The 21,017-nt window shown below is 36.9% G+C and overlaps 1 protein-coding gene and 1 long non-coding RNA gene across 5 annotated transcripts in view; one reads left to right on the forward strand and one right to left on the reverse strand.

Annotated features, from left to right (window-relative positions):
- LOC128249696 (uncharacterized) overlaps positions 1-21,017 on the reverse strand; it is a 152,382-nt gene that overhangs the window by 129,333 nt on the left and 2,032 nt on the right. For all 3 annotated transcript variants that reach the window (XR_016244579.1, XR_016244578.1, XR_016244577.1), the window contains exon 2: positions 17,209-17,261. This is a non-coding gene — a long non-coding RNA (uncharacterized LOC128249696). The remainder of the gene's footprint in view (positions 1-17,208; positions 17,262-21,017) is intronic.
- Positions 1-21,017, forward strand: part of LOC106882102 (uncharacterized) — an 87,246-nt gene that overhangs the window by 10,104 nt on the left and 56,125 nt on the right. The window lies entirely within an intron of this gene.

The raw sequence follows: 21,017 nt of genomic DNA on the forward strand, positions 1-21,017 counted from the left end.
ATTATTTTGTTCATCGTGATATTATTATAAAACTGTCTTAGCTTTGCCTCGTGTATAAATCGCACTCCAGTGGTTGTTTTTTTTCAGTTAAAATTAAGTATGAAATTGTGCGGTTTATACGCTAGTATAACACAGTAATTTTATAAATTTGTGTCTACATCAAATCTTTCCACCACCTAGCATACCATCCAAATAAGCAGGGGAGTGCTTGGTAATCTGGGACTGTTGTTCATGATATTGGAAATAATGTTGACAGACTGAAAACAATGTCAACATAATTCTCAGAAAATTCCAGACAGGAGTCAGCTACGAAGAGAAGGATAAACACTTATACTGGCTCTCACGATAATTGAACTTATCGAACCCTTTTCTCAAAGGAACTGTCTTTATCGATTAAATTCTTGTCGGCCACAGAGCTTCACCAGATTCCACGGATTCCGAATTTTACTATAATTCTGTTATATCCCTCTCTCTCGTTCTCTCTCTTTCTCTCTCTCTCTCTCTCTCTCTCAATGTATGGCCTTGTGCCTCTTTTAGAAACCATTGTTATTTTTTGGAATGCTGTGGAATGGCAGAAATGGTAGAGTGCCAGACTAAACGCTGCCTCACTGAATTAAAATTTCATTTTCTTTCTTCCGTGTTTTGAGTTCAGATCATGCCTCCACTCAGTGTGTGTGTGTGTGTGTGTGTGTGTATAGAAGAGGCGGGGGTCGATAAAATAGAGATCAGATATGTACGATTGCTTTTACAAACGGGAAATATGAAACTCTGTATGTGAAGTAGAATGTGTGAGTGAGTGAGCGAGCCTTTCAGTTATAATATATTAAATACTTTACATTTATATTGAGTCCTGTAATTTGTCGCTTCTGGTGAATCGACAGGGGTTTATATACACATACACACACGTCTCGAACAAAAAAAAATAATAACTTTATCCCAACAGAACTCAATACACATGGATTCGTGTTCAATCCCATTACACTGCACCTTGAGCAAATATCTTCTCTTATAACCCCCCGGATCGACCAACGCTTTGTGAGTGAATTTGGTTGGCTGAAACTGTACAGAAGCCTGTGGGGAGGGGGCGCATGTACATGCCTTCGTATCTCCTCTCTCCAACTATTGTTGGTTTGTTTACGTTCCCTCGCGTTCGCAGTTCAGCGAAAGAGACCTATAAAATAAGTACCATACTTTAAAAAGATAAATACTTGGGATCGATTAAACCTTTCAAAGTGGTGTCCCCAGCACATGGCCCCATTGCAATAACTGTAACATGTAACAGAATAAGACTCCTATCTATCAAGTGGATCGTTTCAATGACTTGCAGAACATTTAGTTGCTTCGCCCTCTGAGTTCCGAGTTCAAATTCTTCTGAGGTCAACTTGGCCTTTCTTCGTTACTGGATAAAGTACCAGTCAAGTACTGCAGTGGATTTAATCGACAATACCTGCCTTGCTAACGAATTTCTGGCCATGTGCCACAATTCACCACTACTACTACTACTACTACACAATTTGTTGAGATGTTACTAGAATGTTTTTGGTGATGTGATGCACACCACACATGGAACAAGAGAGAGAGAGAGAGAGAGAGAGAGAGAGAGAGAGAGAGAGAGAGAGAGACTTGCAACTGTTTGATTCTAGAAAAGAGGAGGAGGGGGTGAAGTAAGTTGTAAACTAACTTCAGAGTGGATGAAATAACATGAGCTGTTTTATGTCTGTTGGATGTTGCCACTGTGTGTGTGTGTGTGTGTGAGATCATCATCACTGTCATCATCATCATTGTTTTAGGGCCAAATTTTCCATGTTCGCATGGGTCAGATAGACAGAATGTGTTGAGGCAGATTTTCTGTGGCCAGATGCCCTTCTTGTCATCAATCTTCAGTTGTTTTGAAGACAATATTTCCCCATGACCAGAAGATTGGAAACGAAGGATATTTATTTCCATAATGGTGACACTTGTTTACGACTGCTACACAGTGTCAAAGCCCAGAGAAACTAACACACTCACACACATGCATGCATGCATACATAATACATACATACATACATATTTGATGAGGTTTCTTTCAGTTTCTATCTACCAAACCCACTCGCAAGGTTTTGGTCAGCCTGGGGCTTTAGAGAAAGACTTACCCAAGGTGCCATGCAGGGACTGAACCTGGAACCATGTGATTGAGAAGCAAATTTCTTTTCACATAGCCATGCCTGCACCTAAGTTCTATGTATATATGTATCATATATGCATTGGTATTAAATGTGGGATAGTACATGTATCATCATCATCCTCATCATCATCGTTTAACGTCCGCTTTCCATGCTAGCATGGGTTGGACAATTTGACTGAGGACTGGCGAACCGGATGGCTGCACTAGGCTCCAATCTGATCTGGCAGAGTTTCTACAGCTGGATGCCCTTCCTAATGCCAACCACTCCAAGAGTGTAGTGGGTACTTTTACGTGTCACTGGCACATAAATATATTCATGTAGTAATATATTCATATTCATGCTGTTCAATCTCAAAGCTATGAGATAATTCATGATTGATTGAAAACAATGTGAATAAATAAACATTGTATTTGACAGAATAATTTGAATGCTAAAGCAGAGATTGGAACTTTTTTCACCGATTCCCCTAAAATATATTTATTTATGCCTATGTTACCCCGCCCTCTTGATTTGAAGGGAAGAAAATCATAGATTCTTTGAATTCAAAAGGTTTATTGAATCTATTTATAAGGAGAATACAATTATAAATATAAAAAGTATAAAACAAATGCGATAAAATAATTTAATATCCTCATTATGAAACAAAAGGAATTTTCTAGAAACTTTTCCACTTCAGGTTTTGGAGAAATGAAGTTTCGTTTTTGTTACAATTACGTCAAAATTGGGGCATTTTGATGCCAGAGCAATTTAGATAGAGTCTTTGGGGGTCCAATCGATTTCATTAAAGGGTTGAATTGAAATAACTACTTAAATCTATTTAAACAAAGCAAAAACACGTGTGTCCAAAAATAAGGTTCAGGCAACTGACAAATAATATGTTTAAGCACCTGACAACGCTTTAGCAACCAAATTGTTTATAGTTCAAAATGACATGACGTCTCCTAAACACATCCATTACATTGGACAGAAGTTGTGTTGATAGAAGAAAAACTTCTCTCGGAATAAGGAACATGTTTTTTATATGATTTTACTTATGTCTAATGAGTCCTCATTACTCCCAAGAATTTCATTTTTACCCCACTTGGGGTAATTTACCCTGGTTCGCCGACCCTTGTGCTAATTATTGTAGATGCTCATCATATCAACATTAATTTTCTAGATGCACAACCTTAAGACTAAACAGCAATAGTTTTAGAACATATCAGAAACTGAAAGAGGAATTGGAATGCATAGACATGCAATCAAAACAGCTACTTAGCATACCAAGAAACTTAATCAACAATCTTAGTAAACAGGTATCCTTGACACCTTCTGAAATGCTCAGAAATAGCAGATTTTCTAAAAAGTTAAGGTACAGAGAGTGAAAAGCTTGGGAACAGGAAAAGGAATATTTTAAGGTATAACATTATCATCATCATCATTTAGCATCTGTTTTCCATGCTGGTATGGGTCAGATGGTTTGACTGGAACTTGTAAGCCAGAGAGCTGTACTAGGCTCCAGTCTGGTTTGGCTTCATTTCTATGGCTGGATGCCCTTCCTAACACCAACCACTCTAAGAGTGTAGTGGTTGCCTTTTATGCGTTACCTGTATAGGCACCTTTTAGATGTCACCAGCACTGGCCACAACTACAATGGCTTGGTGTGTCTTCTCAAGCACAGTGAATCGCCAGAGGTCTCAGACACTTGTCATCACCTCTGTGTGATTCAACATCCGTAGCTCATGCTTCACCACCTCGTCCCATGTCTTCCTGAATCTACCTCTTCCACAGGTTCCCTCCACAGTTAGAAATTGGAACTTCTTTACACAGCTGTCCTCATCCATATACATCACATGACCATACCAGGGCAGTCTTCTCTCTTGCACACCACATCTGATGCCTCTTATACCCAGTTTTTCTCTCAAGATGCTCTCTAGTTCTTGGAGTGATTCAGCTACAAGAACAAGGTCGTCAGCATAGAGGAGCCCCCACGGGCATCCCATCTTAAATTCTTCTGTTATAACCTAGAGAATTATGATGAATTAGACGGGGCTGAGAACTGAATTCATTGCCATACTCCCACTTGTACACTGAATTCATTGCCATACTCTTTGCCAGCCCTCACCTTACTGACAGTGTCCCTGTACATGGTTTGTATGACTCTCACCAACCACTCGTCTATCGCAAGCTTCTGCATTGACCTCCAGATAAGAGAGTGGGGAACCCTGTCAAGGCAGTACCTTGTGAACTCCTTAGATTACCAGTTCTTACTGGAGTAAAAGTGCATGGCCTTATGGGTTGGGTGATGCATTCACACTCGCAAGACCATGGCTTTGATTGCCAGACTGGGCAGTGCATTATGTTCTTCAGCAAAATACTAAATTTCATGTACAGCTGTCCTAAACTGCACCCATGGAAATGTCACCCAATTGATTTGTATACTCTTCCTCACAACACACACATGCATAGTCCAATCTCTGGTACTCAAACATGCTGCTGTCTCTCTCTCCATCTCTCCCCCTCTCTCTTTCTCTCTCCTTCCTATCACGAACTATTGTAGGAACCTCTGTTCTTTGGAAATTCTTTCCTTGCATATCTTTCTTGGTTATTGTTTTTCTTGTTAACTTACAACTGTTAAAGAGGAACTTTAATCTATTTGATCTCACCGATTACATTGGACTTCTCTCTCCAGAAATAGGAAAGAAAAAAGGAGGAAAAAGAGCCTTTTAACCTTTAAACTTCAGACAGTACCCAAATTCTTCCATGGTATCCAAACAAATTCCTCCAAGGAATACCAAACAAATCACAAACACCTGGATATGTTTCAACTAACAGCAACCTCTCACTGCAGTAGGCTATGTTTCTCAAAAATATGAGTTATTTAATGAGACATGACTTGGTGCAATGCTAACCAAAACCTGTCCAAGTTATCTGATATAAAATGAGGGCGGCTAATATTTTTAACCCTTTAGCATTTAAAATAGCCATATCTGGTCCAAATATTCTACCTGTTTTATTATGTTTAAACCAGTCTAATCTGACCTTTCCCATCTATCCTACATGTTGTTGTTGTTGTTGTTGGCAGTCCGTCGCTTACCACGTCGAGGGTTCCAGTTGATCCGATCAACGGAACAGCCTGCTCGTGAAATTAACGTGCAAGTGGCTGAGCACTCCACAGACATGTGTACCCTTAATGTAGTTCTCGGGGATATTCAGCGTGACACACTGTGACAAGGCTGACCCTTTGAATTACAGGCACAAGAGAAACAGGAAGTAAGAGTGAGAGAAAGCCACGGTGAAAGAGTACAGCAGGGTTCGCCACCATTCCCTGCTGGAGCCTCGTGGAGCTTTTAGGTGTTTTCGCTCAATAAACACTCACAACGCCCAGTCTGGGAATTGAAACCGCGATCCTACAACCGCGAGTCCACTGCCCTAACCACTAGGCCATTGCGCCTCCTACAATCATTCTAAAAATAAACAGTCACATCATTAAAATCTCAAAGCTGTGATATAATGCATGATTTATTCAAAATAATGTGAATGAATAAACATTACACTCGACTTAGTAATCTGAATGCTAAAGAGTTAGTGTAATAAGCCAAAAAATTGTGATTGACGAGAATGTTTGTTATCTTAATGACTAAATCCGGTCGAGGAGATAACCCTATGGTTAAGAAGTTTGCTTTGTAACCATGTAGCTTTGGGTTTGATTCCACTGCATGGCACCTTGGGTAAATGTCTTTTGCTATAGCTTTCTTTGGGTTGACTGATATCTTGGAGTGAAAGTTGGTAGATGGAATCTGTACAGAAGCTGGTTGTATGTGCTTGCCTCCATGTGTCTTCACATTGGTATCACTTGAGCCAGTGGTTCTCAACCATTTTTTGTCTATGGACTCTTTTGATTACTATTTTATTTTCGTGGACCCCCATAGCCATTCAGTATTTAAGAACTAGTTTTATAGATACTTCTTTCAAAATTCCTATTTTGCTGTTCACACAATTAACTTGTATAGTTTAAACTATGTAAAACATTAGAGAAAGAAACCTTGCTGTTTCTTGCAATAAATATGTCTAAAACAAAATTTTTCGTGAACCCTTAAAATATTACCTTTGGTACTCAATTTACTATTTTGCTTACATGGACCCCCACCAAATATTATATGGAGCCAAGTTGAGAATCTCTAGCCTATGTCCACCATAAAACGTCCTGCTCAGCATTTTGATGTACAGAAACCAAGTACTGTTACTTTTACAACAAGTAACAGTTGGCTTTGAATAGGCGATCTACCCATTGAATACAACCTCAGTAAGTCTCATCCGACCCATACCAGCATGGAGAAAGTGGATGTGAAAACAGTAACGATGCAGTAGAGAATGAATGTGATGTTAGGTGGGACGGTGACATCTCAGGAACATATTGCGGTCTTACATAGCAAGGTTGATAAAAATCGATACCAGACTGAAATACATACTGATATTGATACGATTGACTTAAACCTGTGAAAGCTGTGTCCCAGTGTGGCTACTGGCCAATAAACCAGCAGAAGATATTTAAAAAATGGTGTGTGTGTGTGTGTGTGTGTCAGCTGCATCATTTTCTTGTTTCAAGTTGTTGTACTGCAGCCATGCTGGGACAACATCTCAACAGAGTTCTTAATCTGAACAAATCGCATCCCATCCACCCAGTACTTATCCTGTCGGTCTCTTTTGCTAAACTGCAAAGTTATGGGGACATAAACGAACACTTGTTATTGAACGGTGGGGAAGGGGACAAACAAATACACATGCACATACGTACACACATACAATACCTACTGTGGTAAGAAGCTTGCTTCCCGACCACATGGTTCCAGGTTCGGTCCCACTGTGTGACACCTTGGGAAAGTGTCTTCTACTATAGCCTCGGGCCAACCAAAGCCTTGTGAGTGGATTTGGTAGACGGAAACTGAAAGAAGCCTGTCGTATGTGTGTGTGTATGTGTCTCTGTGTGTCTGTGTTTGTTCCCCCATCAGTGCTTGACAATCAGTCTTGGGGTGTTTATGCCCCTGAAACATAGCAGTTCAGCTATAGACACCAATAAAATAAATACCAGGCTTAAAAAATAATTCCTGGGGTTGATTTCTTAGGCTAAAACCCTTCAAGGCGGTGCTCTAGTATGGCCACAGTCAAATGACTGAAACAAATAAGAGAATAAAAGAATATATATATATATATATATATATATATAGGCGTAGGAGTGGCTGTGTGGTAAGTAGCTTGCTTACCAAGCACATGGTTCTGGGTTCAGTCCCACTGCGTGGCACCTTGGCCAAGTGTCTTCTACTATAGCCTCGGGCGAATCAAAGCCTTGTGAGTGGATTTGGTAGAAGAAAACTGAAAGAAGCCCGTCGTATATATCTATATCTGTGTATGTATATATATATATATATATATATATACATATATATATGTGTGTCTTTGCCCCCCCCCCCCAACATTGCTTGACAACTGATGCTGGTGTGTTTACATCCCCCGTAACTTAGCAGTTTGGCAAAAGAGACAGATAGAATAAGTACTAGGCTTACAAAGAATAAGTCCTGGGGTCGATTTGCTTGACTAAAGGCGGTGCTCCAGCATGGCCACAGTCAAATGACTGAAACAAGTAAAAGAGAATATATATATATATATATATAAACATACATACACACACATGACAGGCTTCCACACAGTTTCTATATGCCAAATTCATTCAAAAAGCATTTGTCGGTCTTGGAGCTATACAAGATGCTGTGCAGTAGGACTGAACCCAAGACCACACAGCTGCAAGGCATGCATCTTAAACACAACCACCAGAAAAAAAAATGACTGTTAGTGCCACTACAGCCTTGCTGTTGGCTGCTTCTAACATATTTGTAATGTTTCAAGCAGAAGTAAGTTGTTTTGCAACTCAGCTGATTAAACCGGTTTCCATCATACCTCTACATTTCACCTGTCCGTCTAGACATGTTTAAATGTACTTCTAGGTTGTAATTCTAATACTGATGGTGCTAGCCATCCATCTTTCCAACTTCATACCAACAGATTAGAATGGGTGGGTGGATGGATGGGTTGGCAGGTAGGTTGGTTGGTTGGTTGATAGGTAAATTTTAGTGGGTGAGTCTTGCTATTAGGAACACAGATAGATTAGACAGAAAGGTTAGATAGATAGATAGATGGATAGATAGATAGACAGACAGACAGACAGACAGATATAGACATAGATATAGATAGACAGATAGATAGACAGACAGACAAATAGATAGATAGATAGACAGATAGATAGATATAGACAGATAGATATAGAGATAGATAGATAAAGAGATAGATAGATATAGATAGATAAAGAGATAGATAAATATAGAGAGAGAGTGAGAGAGAGAGAAATAGATAGATAGATAGATAGATAGATAGATATGGTTGATAGGTTAAATGCATTGTTGGTAGATTAGGTGGACTGATAAACAGGCAGATAAATTACGTAGATAGATTGGATATATGAATAGATAGGTAAATAAGTAACTGTGTGAGTGTGTGTGTGTATAGAAATACGTACATATATATGTATGTATAATATAAATAACATATATATATATGTATGTATGTATGTATGTTTGTTTATGCATATATGGGTACAGGACATCACCAACAGTAAACAACATGAAATACGAAAACTAATGAATGAAATACGCAAATAACGAGAGAGAGAAAAAAAGGACAAGTAATACAAAGAATGACCCTTCATCAGTTGTCGACTGTCTATCTACTTTCCATTTTGAGCAATATGTACATACATATATATATATATATATATATATATATACACACACACACGTATATGTATATACATATATATATATATATACACACACACATACACACACATGCACATACATATAGAGAGTCACTGCTAAGAAAACTTCCTTATACACACACTTGCACACACACACACACACACACACATTTCATATGAGAGGAGAAATAGGAAAAACAATACATGATGAGAATAGGAGTTGAATAGAGTAAGGGTGAGGGGTGTTGTATAGCGAGAGAGAGAGATCTGTAAAAAAAATATAGATTAAATATAGAGAAATATAACCATTTATAAATGTGTGAGAGAGAAAGAGATGCCAGAGTAGTAAACCTCTCTTTTTCTCTCACTCTCTCTCTCTCTTTCTATTTCCCTCTCTCACTCTCTCAGAGGTTCCACTGCACCCTAACAGACTTAACTATGCTGCTCACTCCCATTCCTATCTGACTGCAAATATCATGTTTCTGCTGTACAGTTTTGTTCTCTATCATATATTATATAATAACACTCACTGTATGGCTGAATGGTTAAGAACTTAACTTTTGCAATGAACTAGATATTGGATTCAGTTCCACTGCTTGGCATCTTGGGTCAGCGATCCTGTTTTTTTTTTTTTTTACCATGGACTCAGATCAACCCCCCCCCCACCTTTGTAAGGGGTATTGTGTACACAGAAACTGCTCAGAAGTCTATCAGATGAACTATAGGTATAATTTAAAGGTCTATCTAACCTTGTTACACACATTCATCATGATGATTCTGTGTATATCTCAGCCACATGTCTTCTGTGGAATACTCAGCCACATGTACACTACTTTAATTAGCAAGCAGATCAATTGATTAGACAACTGAATATTTATCACTGAAACTGACATCTATATATGTTGCTGTATGTTTGTGTGTATATATATATATGTTTGTGCGTGTGTATATATATATATATATATATATATGTGTATATATATATCTATATATATATATATATATATATATATATATATGAGTATGTGTGTGTATATATATATATTATATATAAGCGAAGGTATGGCTATGTTGTGAAAAGTTTGCTTCCCAACGACATGGTTCTGGGTTCAGTCCCACTGCGTGACACCTACTGCCGCCACAGGAAAACCAAAGGCATGTGAGTTGATTTGGTAGATGGAAACTGAAAGAAGCCCTTTGTATATAGGTAGATAGATAGATACATACATACATACATACATATCTTTGTGTCTGTGTCTGTTTTAAGGATATTGCGAAAGGCCTGGTTGGAGGCCCAACCTCCCAAGTTCTTTTATAGGGCTTAGGAAGACTGAAGGACCTCTGCAATAAGTGTGTGACTCTGAGAGAAGAATATGTTGCATAGAACCATAATTAACTGATCTTCCTGTATTTTCTTTTACCCAAAGCCAGGAACTTTTCAACACCCACCTTGTATAGTATACACTTTCCCGTCCATTATTTGCAAGGTTTTCAGCAATGATCTCATGGATTTTACGTAACCTATATGGCTTGAATCAGCAAATCACAAAGGATCACTTGCACTTAAATTCTTCTCCGTCTCACCAATTCCATTACTGCATGACATTCCTGCATCTGTATGCCGAATCACCATGAACTGTTACCTCCAACACACACACCAGATTTTCTTGTTTCCCAGCTACAGTTATACATGTTTGTTCTCTCTTCTGTGTAAATATTATACAAATTTTTGAATGGTTTGATGCCTTGCAAACTGCTTGTTCATAGTTTATTCTATTATACTTATATACAGGATGTCCCTTAAGTCTGGACGCATAGGAAATCTTATGTGTCGGGGCCATTTTACTTCAATGAACATGTAACTGGTGAGACTTACCTCACCATGTTGAGAGACCAATTAATGCCCCAGCTTGAAAGGCTAGGTGAAGGACTTTCTGAGTGGTTTCAACAGGATGGCGTCCCTGCCCATTTTGCCATGGTGGTAAGAGACTGGATGAATGACAATTTCCCTAACTGGACAATTTCCCTAACAGGGTAAGATGAAGTTGAAGTCTTACAGCTGTTTCTGGGATAACCCAAGTGGTAGGTTAGTATGTCCATGCACTGGGTATTCCATCATCAGAGACAAGGTATGAATATTTTAGACAGGGAAAATTTACAGTATACAAGGAATAAAATAGAAGAATAAAGAGTAACGGTAGTTAGGAGAAAATAGGCAAAGCTATGAGGTAATATACAAGCACTGATCTATGAACTATGAGTGCACTGCATCTTATAGCAGAAACCACTGTAAGCTATTGAAGTTCATTACATTATTTCTTGTTCCTTTGTCATTTATTTGATTTCTTATTACACTCTGTACTCAACTAATGCTTTTCTCTGAAGCATATGTATATTGAGTTCTAACACCAGGTTGTTAGTATCATTATACCTAAATGAAATATTAACATACACACACACACACACACACACACACACACACACACACACACACACACACACATATATATATATATACGCACATTTGGTTTTATCTATTCATATTTTGAAGTCTATTATTATTATCGTTATTTAAGGTGGTGAGCTGGCAGGATCATTAGCACACCAGGCAAAATGCTTAGCTGTATTTCATCTGCCCTTACATTCTGAGTTCAAATTCCTCCGAGGTCAACTTTACCTTTCATCCTTTCGGGATTGATAAATTAAGTACTAGTTGCATACTGGGGTCAATCTAATTGGCTGGCCCCTTCCTCCAAAATTTTAGGCCTTGTGCCTATAGTAGAAAGGTGTATGGTAGAGAACACCACAATTTAAATTAATTAAAAAGTAAATGGTGATCTACAAGGGAGTTCAGGTAATGAGTCTGTTCTTTGCTAGCTATTGGGGCAGCTCTGGACATAAAGGTGGTTTTATTAGACAGCAGCTCCAGTTTCTGTGATATTGTGTAAGATAATTTCGCCACATGGACAATATCATTCTGTGATAGAGAGTAAGTACATTCTCAAAAGACCTGACAACACACCTATCCACACACACACCATTTGGTGAAGAATAGTGATGTAAAATACTGTGTTCTGTCTAGATATGCAAGAAGATACCGACATTGGATTTGAACTTGTGACTCTTCAACTGGTAGTCCAGTACCTTAGCCACTCAGCTATTTCAGTTATAGAGCTATAAAATGTCAATCAATGAAATTATCAACTAGCTCCATTCCATAGCTGACTGGTGAGGTCAACTTTGCCTTTCATTCATTTAAGGTCGATGAAATAATTACCAATCAAGTATTGCAAGGAGAAGATCAATATAATTGATTGTTGATTGTACATTCCTCTATCCAAAGTTTGTTACAATTTGTCTGTTAGAAATCAATTTTATTTAACCCTTTGGCACACAAATTACTCTTTCAAAAGTAATGCTCATATATTCACATTATTTTGAATTAATCACGAGCTATCTCATAGCTTCTAAACTTTGGTGATGTGATTGTTTATTTTATTTATTTTTTTTTTTTTTAGTAAAACATCATAGGGTAGATGTGAGAGGTTGGGTTTAACTGGTTTAAACCTGAAACAAGTGAAATATTTGGGCCAGTGATGGCCAGTTTAAATGCTGAGTGGTTAAGAAACCCTAACATTTCAGAATATACCTCTCTCATTCTCTCTACATGCCTACAAGACAGGACCCGACTTATTCTCACATCCATACTCACTTAAGACAGTATCTTTATCTTTCATTTGTTTCATTCATCAGACTGTGGCGATGCTGAGGCTCCACTTTGAAGGGTTTTAGTCAAACAAATCAGCCCCAGGACTTATGGGTCTTTTTTTTGTTGGTTTCTTTTTCTTAAATTTGGGATTTATTCTATCATTCCCTTTTGCTTAAATTATGGGGATGTAAACAAAGTACATGATCACTTTATTTGTTTGCACCCTCCACACACCCTTCGCATTTAGTGTCCATGGTTCACCAACATGCAACATCATCACACTTGTACACAAACATCGTACATTTTGCCCTTCACTTGAAGCGAGTATCCTTCTGTTGCAAGGAGAGATATATAGCTTGTTGGGTATATTTGCACCCTGTTCTTTACTCTAGCTGCTCTGCGTTCAGAGCACCCATACCCGCTGCTAATTAGGTCATGTAGGTATGAAAAGTGTTTGAAAGAATTTACTCTTACAGGTGCTCTTACCACTAACTACTCCTGTGCATCTGCTATTAACAAATTCTTGCTCTTCTGTCAGCCTACCTGTGATCCTGCTACACTCTTGTTTATATATCCATAGTTTCCATTGGATCCATCATATGGAATTTGTACCTGTTCTTTTCTTCTTGATTGTCAGCATAGTCACATTTCCAACAGTTTAAAAGTCCTTTCTATTTTCCTGTTTACTTAAAACCTTTGTTTTTGTTGTTCATTTTGAGGCCTTTCAAAATTCTATATTTCACTGCAACACCTGGAATTTCATCTCTAAATCTTCAACAGATGAGAACTAGGTCATCACAATACCGGAGTTCCCATAGACAAGCAGTGTTAAGCTCCTTTGTTATGACCTGAAGAACTATGATAAACTGGAGAGAGCTGAGAATTAGGTCACTGTAATGCATGAGTTCCCATAGGCAGGCAATCTCAAACTTCTGTTATGGCCTGGAGGCTTTTAATAAACAGTAAGAAGCTGAGAACCAAGCCCTGGTGAATGTCTCTCTGCATGCGAAATTCCTCAATGAATTCATTGTTAATTTCTATCTTCTTGGCAGCATTTCTATACATGGCTTGCACATATCTCACAAGCCATTCATCATTTGTTTTCTAAAAGCTCATCAGGTACTGAAGTATTGAAGTACCCTCTCAAAGCCTTTCTTCAGATCAACAAATGTTAGGTTGAATGACTTACTCTTAACTAAGAACTTGCAATTGTTCCATTGATAAGTTTTTTTCCTAATCCATTGTGTTACAACTATTTATGCTACTTTCATAACTTGGTCCTTTGTTTCGGCTTCTTTCTCGGTCATTTCCTTTTCCCATGTAGTGACTATGCAAGTGACTGGCATGTATTTCCATTATGCCAGATATTTTATTTTCCGCCCCTTAGCAACTATTCTTAATGGTCCATCTGCTTCCTTTGCTTTCATGTCCATAATTGCACTTGTGACTGACCGTATGGTCGTCAACATCAATATCTTGTCCTTCTGTCAGGCCTACCTGAGTCAGACTCTTTCTTTTGCATGCATTCTCCACATTCGTCTGTAGTAACATACCCAGGTCATTTTGTTTTTTTGGCATCAATGAAGGTAAACGTGTTGCTGCTGTCATGCTAAACATACTTTACACAAATAACATCTTGATAAACTACTTTGCAATCCAGAGCACCATGCTTCTCATCCTTTCATCACAGAGCATTGGCAAAACTTACTTTTCGCTTGGTTTTATGCTATGTCTGCCTAACATCTGGCTTCTCTTCAGATACTCTTCCCTCCCACTCTTTTTTCAATCTTTTCAAGTTTGTTTCTTAGCTTTTATGACTCTATTCACTGCACCATTCCATCACCACATCTTCTGCTTGGCTCCAACCACAAATTGCTCTGTGGATTACAACAAATTGTCTCAGAAAGCTCCAGTTGTTCTACATGTCATAGGTCTCTCTCTCTCCTTTTTAATACACTCATTTCTTAGAACTTCAAGCTAAACCTACGTCTAGCAGCGAGATCTTTCACATTCCATACCATCTTTCTCCAGCTTGTATGGGTGTTTAACTCTTACTTTGAAGCCCCTTATTATTAGTTTACGTTCATGTTTCTCTAATTTTTGTTTCATCTCGTGTCCCTTTCTGATGTTCCAAGAAAAAGATAATGCACCCACTATGGACAAAGTTAGTATATAATATATTCTTTTACTTGTTTCAGCCATTTGAATGTGGCCATGATTTAACTGCTAAGTTACAGAGACATAAACACACCAACATTGGTTGTCAAGCAATGGTGGTGGTGGTGATGGGGACAAACACAGACACAAACACAATATATATATATATATATATATATACATGTGTGTGTGTGTATATATATATATATATAGACCAAAGTGTATGTACGCTGCTATATGTTTTATATATAAAAAATACAAAATGGGACAAGAATGCAAAACATCCAGACAGTTAGGTAATACAGGAAAGGGACAACAAAACATCCACATAGACGATACAAAGAAAACAAGGACAGGTCATTCGGAGTTTTCTTTCCTCAGTCGAGTTCCAGATTATCTTTTCAATTTTGGCTGGTTATACTCGAGATTGCTCCAATCTAGCCAGCCCCAAGGAAAAACTAAGCTAAGAGTATTAGATTCCTTGGAAGAAAGCAGCGAATGTATACAAAAATAAGGACGGAAAAAATGGAGGAAGTTACACAAATACAAATAACAGGACATAACAACAGGTGTCTTTCAACTAAGGACGAATTAAATTAAGCTGGCGTGTGTGGAAGTAAAGCCTTACAGCAGGGATACAAGATTTCACAGGGAGGAATATAGATATATACATATATTCAAAATAAGTTATAATAACAATTTTATTGTAATTTTTATTCACTCGTAACTTACACTCCATTCTGAAGTTCCGTGCCCAACCAAAGGGATATGTGCCTCGCTTTGAGAAACACTGATCTCTGTTGAATGGTATAAACTTTGTCAGGGCAAGTATTCACATTAGCAACCATCTTGTCAATTCTGGTTCCTTAACCTGTCTCTTGATGTTAATGCTACAATCAGTTAGCTAATTTACATCACAGAACTCCAAGAGCCTTGATCCTTCTTCCATACTATCCCCTCTTTCTTATTCCATATCCACTTTCTTCATGTATGCCAGAGTACCATCATGGCTTTGCTAAACATGTCCATTAAAGTCACCAACCAGGATAAACTCATAATGATATGTTAATGTTTCTCTTCCTTTTTTTTTTTTTTGTCTCATGTACCATGAAAATGAAGGCACTTGGTTCAATGGTTAGCCTGTTCAGCTCGCAATCTTACGATTGCGAGTTCAATTTCCAGTGGTGTGTTGTGTCCTTGAGCAAGACACTATATTTCACGTTGCTCCAGTCCGCTCAGCTGGCAAAAATGAGTGGTACCTGTAGTTCAAAGGACCAGCCTTGTCATTCTGTGTCAGGCTGAATCTCCTTCAGAACTACATGTAGTGCTGTAGTCACCAGGCACAAAATTCTCATTAAAGTGATTCACTGCTTTTTTTCTTTTTCTTAGTCCATAATGTACTTTTTTTTATACTCTGTACTTAATAAAAACTAGTTCCATTGATATCTGTTGAGTTTAATGAGGCAACATGACTTGTAGAAAATACCAATCCTGTTACTGGAACAGCCATGAAATTTGATTTTGCATTTGAAGGGTTAATGAACTAAATGTACAAACATGAACACACAAATATGCCTATGTATGCACACAAACACACACACACACGCGCGCGCATAAGTGTTGAAATATCTACATAGCTGTAAGGTCAGTAACCTCAGTAAATAAATTTATAATAGACATTTAAAATCCATTGAATATTTTATTTAACTGTAGTCTTCTTGTTCTTCAGTTAAGAATATACAAACACACACACATACACAGATTTTGTGTGTGTATATATATATATATATATATATATATATATATATAATATTATAAAATAAAGGCAGGAAAATTACATCAAAAAATTATCACAGAAGATAATAGTCCAAAATGATATTGTATTAAAAGATAGATGTATACATATATAAAGTATGATTATTTAAAAGGTTTAGAATATAACACCACGGACCATAACAAATAATAATAATAATAATAGTATTAAATATTGTACCACAGAACAGAAATATACAACTAAATATTGCACATGTACAAATAAAAAATCATGTCCTTTAGAAAGCAAATGTAGAAGGTTCAACATGATATATAAATGCATTGTTACAAAAGCTGAATACTCACACAGTATGGTATATATATATAGGGAGCTCTATTAACTTTAAGCAAAGATTTTTAGCACATATACATTCATTTAAACCAAATGTAACAAGTAACACTATTTCATTGGCTACATATATACATAAACTCTAACAAAAAAAGTTAACTTTAAATTATCCTGGTCAATCATTGAATCAGCTACACCATATACACATAAATCTTCTATCTACCGTCTTTGTACAAAGGAATCGCTATACATATTATTATATAAACAAAATAATTTAATTACTTACCAGTCGGAAGCATTATCCACATGTAGACGTAGGTTCTATAAAACTTTTAAACACTGTAAGAGATCAAGTAAAGAGTCACACTAATATCTTATTTTTATCATTTTTCATATAGTGGCATCATAATAATAGTAGGATGCTTACAAGTAAGAAAAAAAGAAAATTAAATGAAAATTATTTTGAGCATACACATATTCACATAACAAATTCTTCATTGGATGAATGCTAGAAAGGTCTTCTTGAAATTTGAACCTGTATAACCTCTAATGTACAACAAACTGATTTTTACATTTGCATAAGATATAACAATGACATCTTGCATAAAATATAACAATGACTATAAAAGGCAAAAATTTAATTACTTTTATTTTCTGCATTCATGGATTACATATTGAAGAGAACTGAATTATCGGATTTATATTACAAACAGCCATTATGGATTACCGCAGAGGATTTTACCACGGATGTATATTTTTCCTTCAAAATTTTTAGCGCAAGATTGTACAAACACATATTTCTGACAATAACTTTTAAACAATATTTTCAAACATCTTTTTCATTAATTTTAAAATAGCATTCAATTGACTACACAGAAATTCACCCTCTTATTCTCTGACGAGTGGATGTATTACCTGATAAGGATTATCAAATCTAGATTCCATTTATGAGGATAATACATTCACGGAACAATCCTAAGATATTTTAAACTTTTAAACCTTTTAAATAATCATACTTTATATATTTATACATCTATCTATTAATACAATATTATTTTGGACTTACATCTGTGATAATCTTTCGATGTAATTTTCCTGCACTTATTTTATAATATACTAGCAGAAATACCCGGCTTTGCCCGGGTTAAAGAGAATAATGAAATCTAAAAACGCTGTCTAGACTACACAACCCTCAACTGTTAGTAGCTACGATACCATATTTCTACATTAAATAACTCTCCAATCCATGCCAGCATGGAACATAGACATTAAGTGGAATGCCAGTCTCTCATCTAGAAGGGCCTTGAAATCAATGTTACCAACTGGGGACTATGTGTGTCGCAGTGATAATAAAAAGACCCAAAGGAGGTCTGCAACGAAATAATTTTACTCAACACTTTGCAAGTGAATCAGTGGAGGCAAAGATGCGTCTCATTTACTTGACAATTTATGCACCACATTGCAGAAATCACAATGTAAGTATATCTGAAAGGGTAGTCTTACACTGTTGTACCGTTGAATTACAAATAATGCTCATCTGTTATGTTCGGGTTAAAATTTCATCAACATCAAAAATATATGAATTTTCATGAGAGTTATGGCCGTTATACATAGAATATAATTTCCAAATTTCATAAAGATCCGTTCAGTACTTTTGACGTAGTTTTGGATAAGAAAACAAATGACTAATGTGTGTGTTTGTGTGTGATGGGTGTATATATGTATAGATATCTGTATACATGTATATATATGTATATATGTGTACATATTACATGTACATCTATATATATACATCTACACATATGTATACATATACATGTATGCATATAGATCTATATCTATATATATCTATGCATATACGTGTACATATACATGTATATGTATACATATACATCTCTTTCTCTCTCTCTGAAAGTATCTGTAATTACAGTATCGAAATGTGACTGTTTCAGTTAGTGGAATAACGTGTACATCTACATCTATATGTATACATATACATCTCTCTCTCTGAAAGTATCTGTCATTACAGTATCAAAATGTGATTGTTTCAGTTAGTAGAATAGTTTCATTTTTAAAGTGAAAGTATTTGACATGAGTGTTTTTGTTTCACTTTTGACACGTAATACGTAAATAGTGGAGGAGATATTATGTTGCCATGGGCTCGAACTCTGCAAGAAGTTAAACTTTTCTTTGACTAAAACACAACTGGAACCCTAAGTAAGGCATCTGTAAAATTTGAATGAAATTGGTTGCGTAGTTCTCGAGTTTTAGGGATTCACACACACAGACAGACAGACAGACACACATTCTCATTTTTATATATATAGATAATCGGTCTTTTCAAGTGTCTAAATACTTCAATGTTTTAGACATTTCCCTACCAAAAGCACTTATTAAAAAAATTCAGTATATTGTATCCTCATTGAATATATTTGATTAACAATATATATATATATATATATATATATATATATATATATACACACACACACACACACATATATTTATATATATATATACACACACACACATATATATACATATATACACACACATATATGTACACACACACACACACACACATATATATATATATATATATATATATATATATATATATACACACACACATATCAGAATACTGAGCTTTATGAAGGAGGTGACAGGGGACTGAGTTATGTGGCACATTGCTGTTCTGAAGAAGACCCACCCACCACTACAAAATTAATATCCTGAAACCAGGGTGCCACATAAAAAAAAAAAACATTGGTGTGGGTGCTGATACCACATAAAAAGTACTGGTGCTGATACCACGTAAAAAGCACCGTACACTCTGTGGAGTGGTTGGCATTAAGAACTGCATCAAGCTGTAGAAGGCAGCCAAAACAGACTATGGAAGCTGGTGTAGCCCCTGGCCTTACCAGTTCTTGTCAAGCTGTCCAACCTATGCCAGTATGGAAAACAGACGTAAAATGATGGTGATGATGATGATCTACACATAATCATCCATTTTAACATCCACTTTTCGATGCTTACACGAGTTAGACCAGACATGGCCAATCTTTTACGAGAAGCTGGCTGCAAGAGACATGGTTTGTCATCATGCACACTGTACTACAAAAGAATTCAAGGAAATTTTCCATTGGCGTACACATTCAGAAAGTCCAGCGAGCCGCAATCTGCCCCCATGACTGGGTTAGTCAAACTTGAGACAGGAAGAGCATCTGGCTGCAGACGCATTTCCTCGAGTTAACTCAATGTAGTTCAACAACCCAGATCTGATTCAAGATAGATTTGGACGTCGAAAGAGGAAGAAAGGGAAGGAGAAAGAGAGCGTGCGTGCGTGTATACAGCTGAAGATTATTGTTTAAAGTGATTGGTGACTCGGTTTGTCGGTGGTTTACTTCTTTCTGCGGTAGAAGCTATTTGGTGTGTGTATATATAGACCGAGGTACTATTCGGTGTGTGTGTATATATAGACCGAGGTACTATTCGGTGTATGTATATATATAGACCGAGGTACTATTCGGTGTATGTATATATTACACCGAGGTACAGTTTGGTGTTCGTCTAACTAAACGTCAGACACGTAAGATAAACAGCGGCCAGTAGGTCACGGAGACATGCATTTGTTTATATTGTAGTCAGATAATGTATGCTTCCTTTACATGTGTGTGTGTATGCATGCATTGACATCTGTACTTATTTATATAGTACATAATACGCACACATATATCTATACACATGCGTGCAAGGTTTTTTTAATTAGTCATTCCAAAAATAGCCTCTCCCCTTGTTAATATATATATATCTATATATATATATGAATTTCTCTTATAACCTACTCTTTACTCCGTGAACTCACTCCGCGATAAAGACTTCGTAACGTAAATTCAAATCATTTGAGCCATGCCTGTCGCTAAGAGGATGCACTGGACGGCATTGCCCCCTCGGTCACTGTTCAATGGTCCACCTTCAGATTTACACCACTTTAGCATTATTACAAATTGCTACCCACCAAGAATATTCTGAAGCACTCGCAGTCGTCGAAGTCTGGCGACGAGCCTGATTTGAGCTCTACTACTTGTTTCCTGT

The sequence above is a fragment of the Octopus bimaculoides genome, chromosome 16 (genome assembly GCF_046866305.1).
Source record: "Octopus bimaculoides isolate indiv1 chromosome 16, ASM4686630v1, whole genome shotgun sequence".
NCBI lineage: Eukaryota > Metazoa > Mollusca > Cephalopoda > Octopoda > Octopodidae > Octopus > Octopus bimaculoides.